The following is a 6900-nucleotide window of genomic DNA, read 5'->3' as shown; positions in this document are numbered from 1 at the left end:
ATTGAAGAACATGTTTTATATATCAGTGATTTTTTTCAAATTTGTGATTTTTTTTCATTTTTTTTCAAAATTTCAAACGTTTGTAGAAAAGTCAACGGTCAACCAGCCGGACCAGTTGAACCAAGCGACCGAGGGGCGTTCGAGATTGCTGGCGCCACAAGCGCCGATTAGGACCTCCCGTTTTTGTCGCCGACTCGCTGATCGACCCTCTTTCGCAGCGTGGGCTGGCACAGCGCATGTTCGTTCTCCTTGGGCGGTTTCCTGGACCAATGTGCCCGAAATGCCCTTGGCTCCCGCGCCTCCCCTTCCAAGATGCTTCCTTTTCCCCTTCAAAAGACGACGCCACCACAGGCGCACAGCCTTGCATCCTCGTCATCTTCGCTTGGACCCCTTCCTCTCTCTCTCGGGATCGCTCCACGCCACCTCCGTCTCCGCCAGCCAGGGCGCGGGATCCCTCGGCTAGAATTGCGAAGCTGCAGATCGAGGTACTGTATCCCACAATTCCCTTCTCGCCGCTGATTAATTTCGTTCTGTCAGTAGCTGCCAGGTGATTAATTTCGGTTGTGGGTGTCGCCGGAGGAACCGTGGATCTCGAACGGATTGTTTCGAGATCACGCCTCCCTTCATCTGTCCTTGGTAGATCCCGCTTTTCCGTTCAGGGCGCAGTGGCTTCGCTTGTGTGGATCGCTCAGTGTTGTACTGTTGCTGTAGATGGCCTAGTTCTTCAGACAACGAAGCTCGAAATAAACAGATGAACTCGTCAATATGCGCCAGTATAGTACGGAGTACTAGCTTCCATTTGGGCATGTCGTAATGAAGCAACTTCCATGACCCTTGATCTCATTATTATAATTTAATTTCAAGCAGCAGATGGCACCTGCAATCGATCGATCTGAAAACATCATTTCCTGCAGTAGTTAGTTCATCGTTTCATTTAGGGATTCATCTATGTTATGTCACTGTGCATGCCTCTTTTATGTGGTCCCTATGTTACAACCATTGGATTGGATTCACAAGTTATCAGTCGTTTCAAGAGTCTTCTATTTAGAACCATTTACAGTGTATCTATCTACTAGCATGAATTGTGTATTCTGCTTCTTCAGTTATCGTTGAAGATTGGCAGTACATTGCTTTTCACACATGGAAGATGGGATATCGCCATAATTAGATGCTCATTTCTACAACCCGATGAGCAGGGGCGGAGCTACGTGAGGTGCTCCGGCCCGCCCAGCGCGGCAGGAGTTTCTTCATTGCACACTTAGTTTGTGCTATGGAACGGCAATCAAAGAGTAATCTCTATAGATTAGCCAGCCCGGCCAGCCCAACCTTTTGCTTCAAGCTCCGCCACTGCCGATGAGTGCATTTTGTTACTGATTGGTCTTATAAATCTGGCCGTTCATAAGCTTATAATGCAGTTAATCAGTTAATGGTCTTCTTGTGGTTTATTATGGTTCAGAAAAAAAACATAGCTGTTCTTTACACAACTTCCTTATGCTGACTCCAGTCCTTCTCTTGGCACTGTCAGAAGTGAGCCATGGCGAAGATCAAGCCGAGAGCACTGCTGGCACAGAGCAAGCAGAAGAGGAGCCCTACTAAAATCGCCCCAACAATGTTTGCCTTCATCGTCGTCGGTGCCCTAGTGGTGTCCTCACTCTACGCATACAAGTACTGGATGAGCAAAGGACCAGCTGGAGCGGAAAGTGTTGCTGGGAACTAAGCCCGAGCAAATGTGGAATGATTAATTCTTTTGTTGTATGTATCATCTTGTTGGCTAATTTCAGTTGTTGTACTCCATTAAATGGAACATAGACAGATTCTTTTGCCATGTTTAGTTCTTCTTACCCCCCCCCCCCCCCCCCCCCCTGATACATTGTATTAATACTTGCTATGTCACATTCTTTCTTGACTTGATATTTTTCTCTTCTGGGATGAACTTGCTGGAATGATTGATATCCATGGCAGTTGTGGTTGTTTAACTGTTTTTATGGTTTACTGGCTTGGAAGTTGGAACTGATCAATGTTGCTGCTCAAGCAAAGCAAAAGTTGATTATGAATTGCTTCAAGATTCTGCATCTGCTAATTATTCTGCTTGCAATGCTCATTTAGTCATTATTAGTAGTATTCTCAACCATGTCGCTGTTGAACAGAAAAGGCAAATCACATGAAAGTACACACATAATGGATGCATGGTACCCCCGCTGCAAGGTGGGTTCGGTCGGTTGTTGCGCCGTTCCCATCAGAATTCAGATCAGCAGATGAATGTCTCCTTCTCTGCTCTGTCGCACCATCTTATTGGGACCTTTTCAATCGCTATTGCAGTCGAGAATGTCGAAACGTTCATGACAGTTCTTGTTGCCTTTAAAAATCTACTCGTATTACTGACCGGACTGAAATTTACCTGAAGTTTTGAAGAAAAAATAAGAGGGGAAAACTAACCATTGCTTCGTTATCCTTTTGTATCATCTATAGTTTCGCCGTGTCCACACGTTACACGTGTTGGTGAAAACAACACGCGTTGATGAGATGAGACTTGGGAGTTGGGAGTAACCCAATCTGATCTCCGGCTGATGACTGGCTAGGCGATGACCACAACAGGCGTGACTGCGACCCTTCTCCCTTCCCCGGCAGCTACTGATGTTTGGTGCACCCAACTCGAGCCAGTAGGATACGTCTTCCAAACACCACTTTTCTGCCGGTTTTTTCCACGCTTTACAGGTCAAAAAGGAAATCTCACTGGAATGAAATTTCTTGTTATCTGTACACTTCTAGTTTAGGCTCATCATCACTATTTTTTTAATTTTTCTTTTATTTTTAGGCCTAAATTTTAGACTCATCATCACTAATTCAGATCAGCAGAATTAGATCAAAAAAAAATTCAGATCAGCAGAATGAAAATTGACGCGGTCTCCAGTAAACACGTGTTAGCAGTTCCGTACGTAATCAGACAATATGTATTAATAAGAAAATCAAAGGGGGAATATAAATAATCTTGCACCGGCCGATCGGCCGTCGCTCTCGGCCATTTCCGGCGTCGATCCGCGGGAGGAGTCTCGATCGGTCCGACCTCTCTGTCCCAACGTTAATGATGCCCGAATACTAGTCGCAAAATTAACCTGACCTGACCACGCACGCATGCTGGCTGGCATAGCCGATGGGTATCGCCATCGGGGCCGGTGATTGGTCCACGCATCTCGCAATCGCCAAGCCAGAGGATAGGCACCCGGTGGTCACCAATTGCCACGGCCACGGACAGCACTTTGTAAAAATAATGGTCATCCGGCACCGGCGGTAAGATCTTTTTTTTTTGCGGGGGACCGGCGGTAAGATATTGCCATCGATCCCCAGCTTGATGATCAACTCTTTTTCCTTTTTTTTTAGAATCGCTTGATGCTCAACCTAGTCAGAGGAAGCGACAACCACACACAAGGTGGCCTGCGTCACCACAAAGCTGCTGCTAGCTAGCCGACGGGCCGGTCAAATGTGCCAGCCTGCCTGCAGTCATAGCTTGGCCCAGCTATGACTGTCATTGAACGATTAAAATTATGTTTCTTAAGTAATTCCAATACCCGAATGTTTTGCAAGAAAACGTCCTCAACTGGCACGTCGTTGGCCAATTCAGCCAACCGGTAATCGGATGAGTTGCAACTACTACGCCGGTTCAGAACATGTTTGCAAATGCTTACGACGTAAGCTTAATTTACCATTCTTTGAGAAAACTTCAGCTACGATCAGTTGGTGAACCCCAGTAGTATTTTCGGAATTATTTATGCTACCGGGTTTGTTCTGACAGTAGCATGTGACCGTGGAGGAGCCCTCCGATGTTCTGTTCCTGACCTCAAGCTACCTCCGTGTACGTAACACAGACGAGTTGCGGGTGCGAGGGAGTTCTCAGAAAAAAGGGGACCGAAGCCGCTGCCCGATTTCCGATTTTCATCTTTCTGGGAAGCAAGGTGAGCGTCGTGCGCGTACCTCACATGCTTCCAGTACGGCTGTCGAGCTCCAAAAACCGCTTTATTGAAAGGTGCACCTCGGCTCACCTCATACTCACTCTGTTTCTAAATATAAGACAGTTTTTAGATTATAGACGAATATTTTAGAGCATAGATTCACTCATTTTTATAGTGTAGATTCATCTATTTTGCTTCACATGTAGCCATATTAAAATATTGAGAAAAGTATACATTTTGTCCCTTAACTTTTGGGAAGTCTAGATTTCGTTTCTCAATTTCAAAACTGGACAACTTGCATCCTCAACTTTTAAAACCGGTCAAGTTTAGTCCCTAGTCTCGGCTGACCCAGTATCGTCGCTGACTCAGTGTGGTTTTCACCGTTGTTCATCCACGTGGCAGTCTATGTCTCTCCTTCCTTCTTCCTCCTCACATTGGCTTACTGAGACATTTCATCAAACACATAGCACGCATTGCATGTGCCATCCACGACCAAACAGCGGTGGCTACTCCCGCCGGTGCTCACGTTGCTCGTGCACGTGCGCCATGCCGTGGACGGCTGCTGGCCGACGCCCTGTGCGCCAGCTTGCTGCTTCGCTTAGGCCAAAAGAAAGCCATGGCTCGGGACAGTGCAGCTCAGCATCAACATGTCCGTCATGCTCTCCCCCATGTTGGTCGTAACTCGCCAGGGAGCGGCGCAGCTAGGCATCGTCTCAGCTCCTGCGGTCCTCACCAACGGAGCGCTCGCCGCAGCAACCGGGCAATATGGCTGTTTGGCTCGGCACGAAGCGTCCGAGGAAACGCCCGTCGTCCACCAGCCGTTATCGCCTGATTTGATCAGGACTCCTTCATCAACCACGCCTCCATCCAGCTCCGTTGCACCACACAGCTTCATGCATGGCACTGTGGCACCATGCTATGTGCACAGGTATACACCAACGCACAGATGTGGATGGCTGCTTGCACGTCCTGCGTTGGCCTGCTGGCTCACCAATCCACGTACACCAACGCCGTGCACGATGGATAAGCCAGTATGAAAAGGAAGAAGATAGAAGAGAGAAATACTGTCACATGGACGAAGACTGGTCAAAACCATGTTGAGTCAGCAGCAATACCGGGTTTGCACAGGCAAGGGACTGAAATTGTCCGGTTTCAAGAGTTGGGAGTGCAAATTGTTCGGTTTTGAAGTTGAGGGACTAAATCTAGACTTCGCGGGAAGTTGAGGAACGAAAAGTATACTTTTCTTTAAAATATTTAAAAGAGCTTATATGTAGAAACGAAGGGAGTAATTTCTTTTCTTCTTATATTTTTTTTCTTGCATGGTCTTTTCTTCTTACATTTAGTTAGCCTTTCTCCCAAAATCAGCATGCAAAATATGCGAAAGACAATGAGTGTTCATTGTTATGCCTAGCGCCTAGGCGACACCTAAGCACTCTAGGCGTAGCCTACGCGGTCATACAGTTTTGACTACCAGGGATGTATTTAGGGTATAAAATGTACACATGTATGAATTTTGTAACATGTAAATGAGTAAATTATCAACTAGTGACATTGAAAAGTGGCACATTTGGTCCATGAAATATGGTATGATTTCTCAGCGGTATGGACATTTCCTTGCTTGCACTGCCAAGACTACTGCATGGATCGTGTGAGCTAGCTTTTGAGAGGGGACTTGATCAGAAGGTCACGGGTCGCTCCTCGGGTCGCTCCCGCGGGCGGCCAGGGGGGCGAAAACCTAGCCGCCGCCAGCGCAGATCCACCAGTCAGCTTCCCCTCGCCGCCGCCGGCAGACGTCCCCTCGCCGCCGCCGGCAGACGACGCCGGGCAAAGCCCGCGTGGCTCGGCGGCGGCGGGGCACTCCCTCCTCCCGTCTGAGCTCCAACAGCGCGGGCTGCCCATCTCGGCGGGATCCAGGGCGTTGCTCCCGCGCCGGTGCGCGCACGGGCCGGGGCGGCCGCGTTCGAGCGCGGGAAGGCGCGCGTAGGGCGGCGCAGCTTGGCTGTGCCGGCGAGGCTGCGGATCTGGCGGCTCGGAGGAGGGTGCGGATCTGGCGAGTTGGGAGCGATGGCGGAGCTCCTCTGCTGTGCGGCGCGGGCAGTGAGGCAGGGATGGCTGCGGCCTGGGCCATGCGGTGGCCGCGCGGGTCACCAGCGCACCGCACCAGGGCAGGCCCCTGCTGGATCTGAAGAGGGCCGCCGTCGGACGGGCTCTTGCTTGGTGCTGCGGCAGAGGAGATGGGTCAGGCGGGAGCCAGCTTCTCGGCGGCGCGTGGGCTGTAGTGCACCGGCGGCAGTCGACTAGTTGGGCTCCAGGGGTGGTGCGAAGCAGATCGGGCCCCGGCGTCCTGTTCTGCGAGGAGTCCGTGACGACCGTCGGGCGCATGGGGCCGGCGGCTCTATCCGGCGAGGACCGGCGGCAGCGATGAAGACCTGGGCCCCGGCGTCCAGTTCTGAAGGTGGTTGCGGCGGACGTTGGGCGCGTGGGGCCGGCGGCCGCTGGCCGTATGTCTGCGGTGGTGGTCTGGCTCGGGTTGGTGGTCGGAGGTGCAGCGCCGGGTGAAGACTTTGCTGCCGGCTCTTGAGCTGGGGCAGGCGACGGCGACGCCTGCGGGCGCCGCTTCCTTCTTGAAGGCGTCGCTGAGGCGTTCCTGCTCACTCCACTACGCAAGGATGCTCGGGGGAAACCCTTGATCCCCTAGGATCGGACGATGATGGCGGCGTGCGTCGCACCTCTTGGGGCATCGTTCCAGGAGCTCCTTACCGGCCAGAGGGACCAGTGATAGGTGGGGGAGGTTGTGCTGCTCGGTCGTGCCCGTCCGGCAATGGCGTGAGCATTGTCGGAGGCGTGGCATTGTTAATGGCGGCGAAGATCGGCGGCATGGCGCTGTGGAGGCGCGCCGCCCGATGCGCGGAGATGGGCTCGCGCATGAGGATGTAGCTGTCTGGCGTCATGG

At 51.2% G+C, this 6900-nt stretch overlaps 1 long non-coding RNA gene across 1 annotated transcript; it reads left to right on the top strand.

The window, feature by feature from the left end:
* The first annotated feature begins 239 nt into the window (after positions 1-239).
* LOC123074427 (uncharacterized) lies at positions 240-1806 on the top strand. The gene is made up of 2 exons (XR_006435958.1): positions 240-485; positions 1526-1806. It is a non-coding gene; the product is annotated as an uncharacterized lncRNA (long non-coding RNA).
* The last annotated feature ends 5094 nt before the right edge of the window (positions 1807-6900 follow it).

This window comes from Triticum aestivum, chromosome 3D, assembly GCF_018294505.1.
Source record: "Triticum aestivum cultivar Chinese Spring chromosome 3D, IWGSC CS RefSeq v2.1, whole genome shotgun sequence".
NCBI classification, from domain to species: domain Eukaryota; kingdom Viridiplantae; phylum Streptophyta; class Magnoliopsida; order Poales; family Poaceae; genus Triticum; species Triticum aestivum.
Note: the sequence above shows the minus strand (reverse complement) of the source record. Positions and strands in the feature narration are given on the sequence as shown.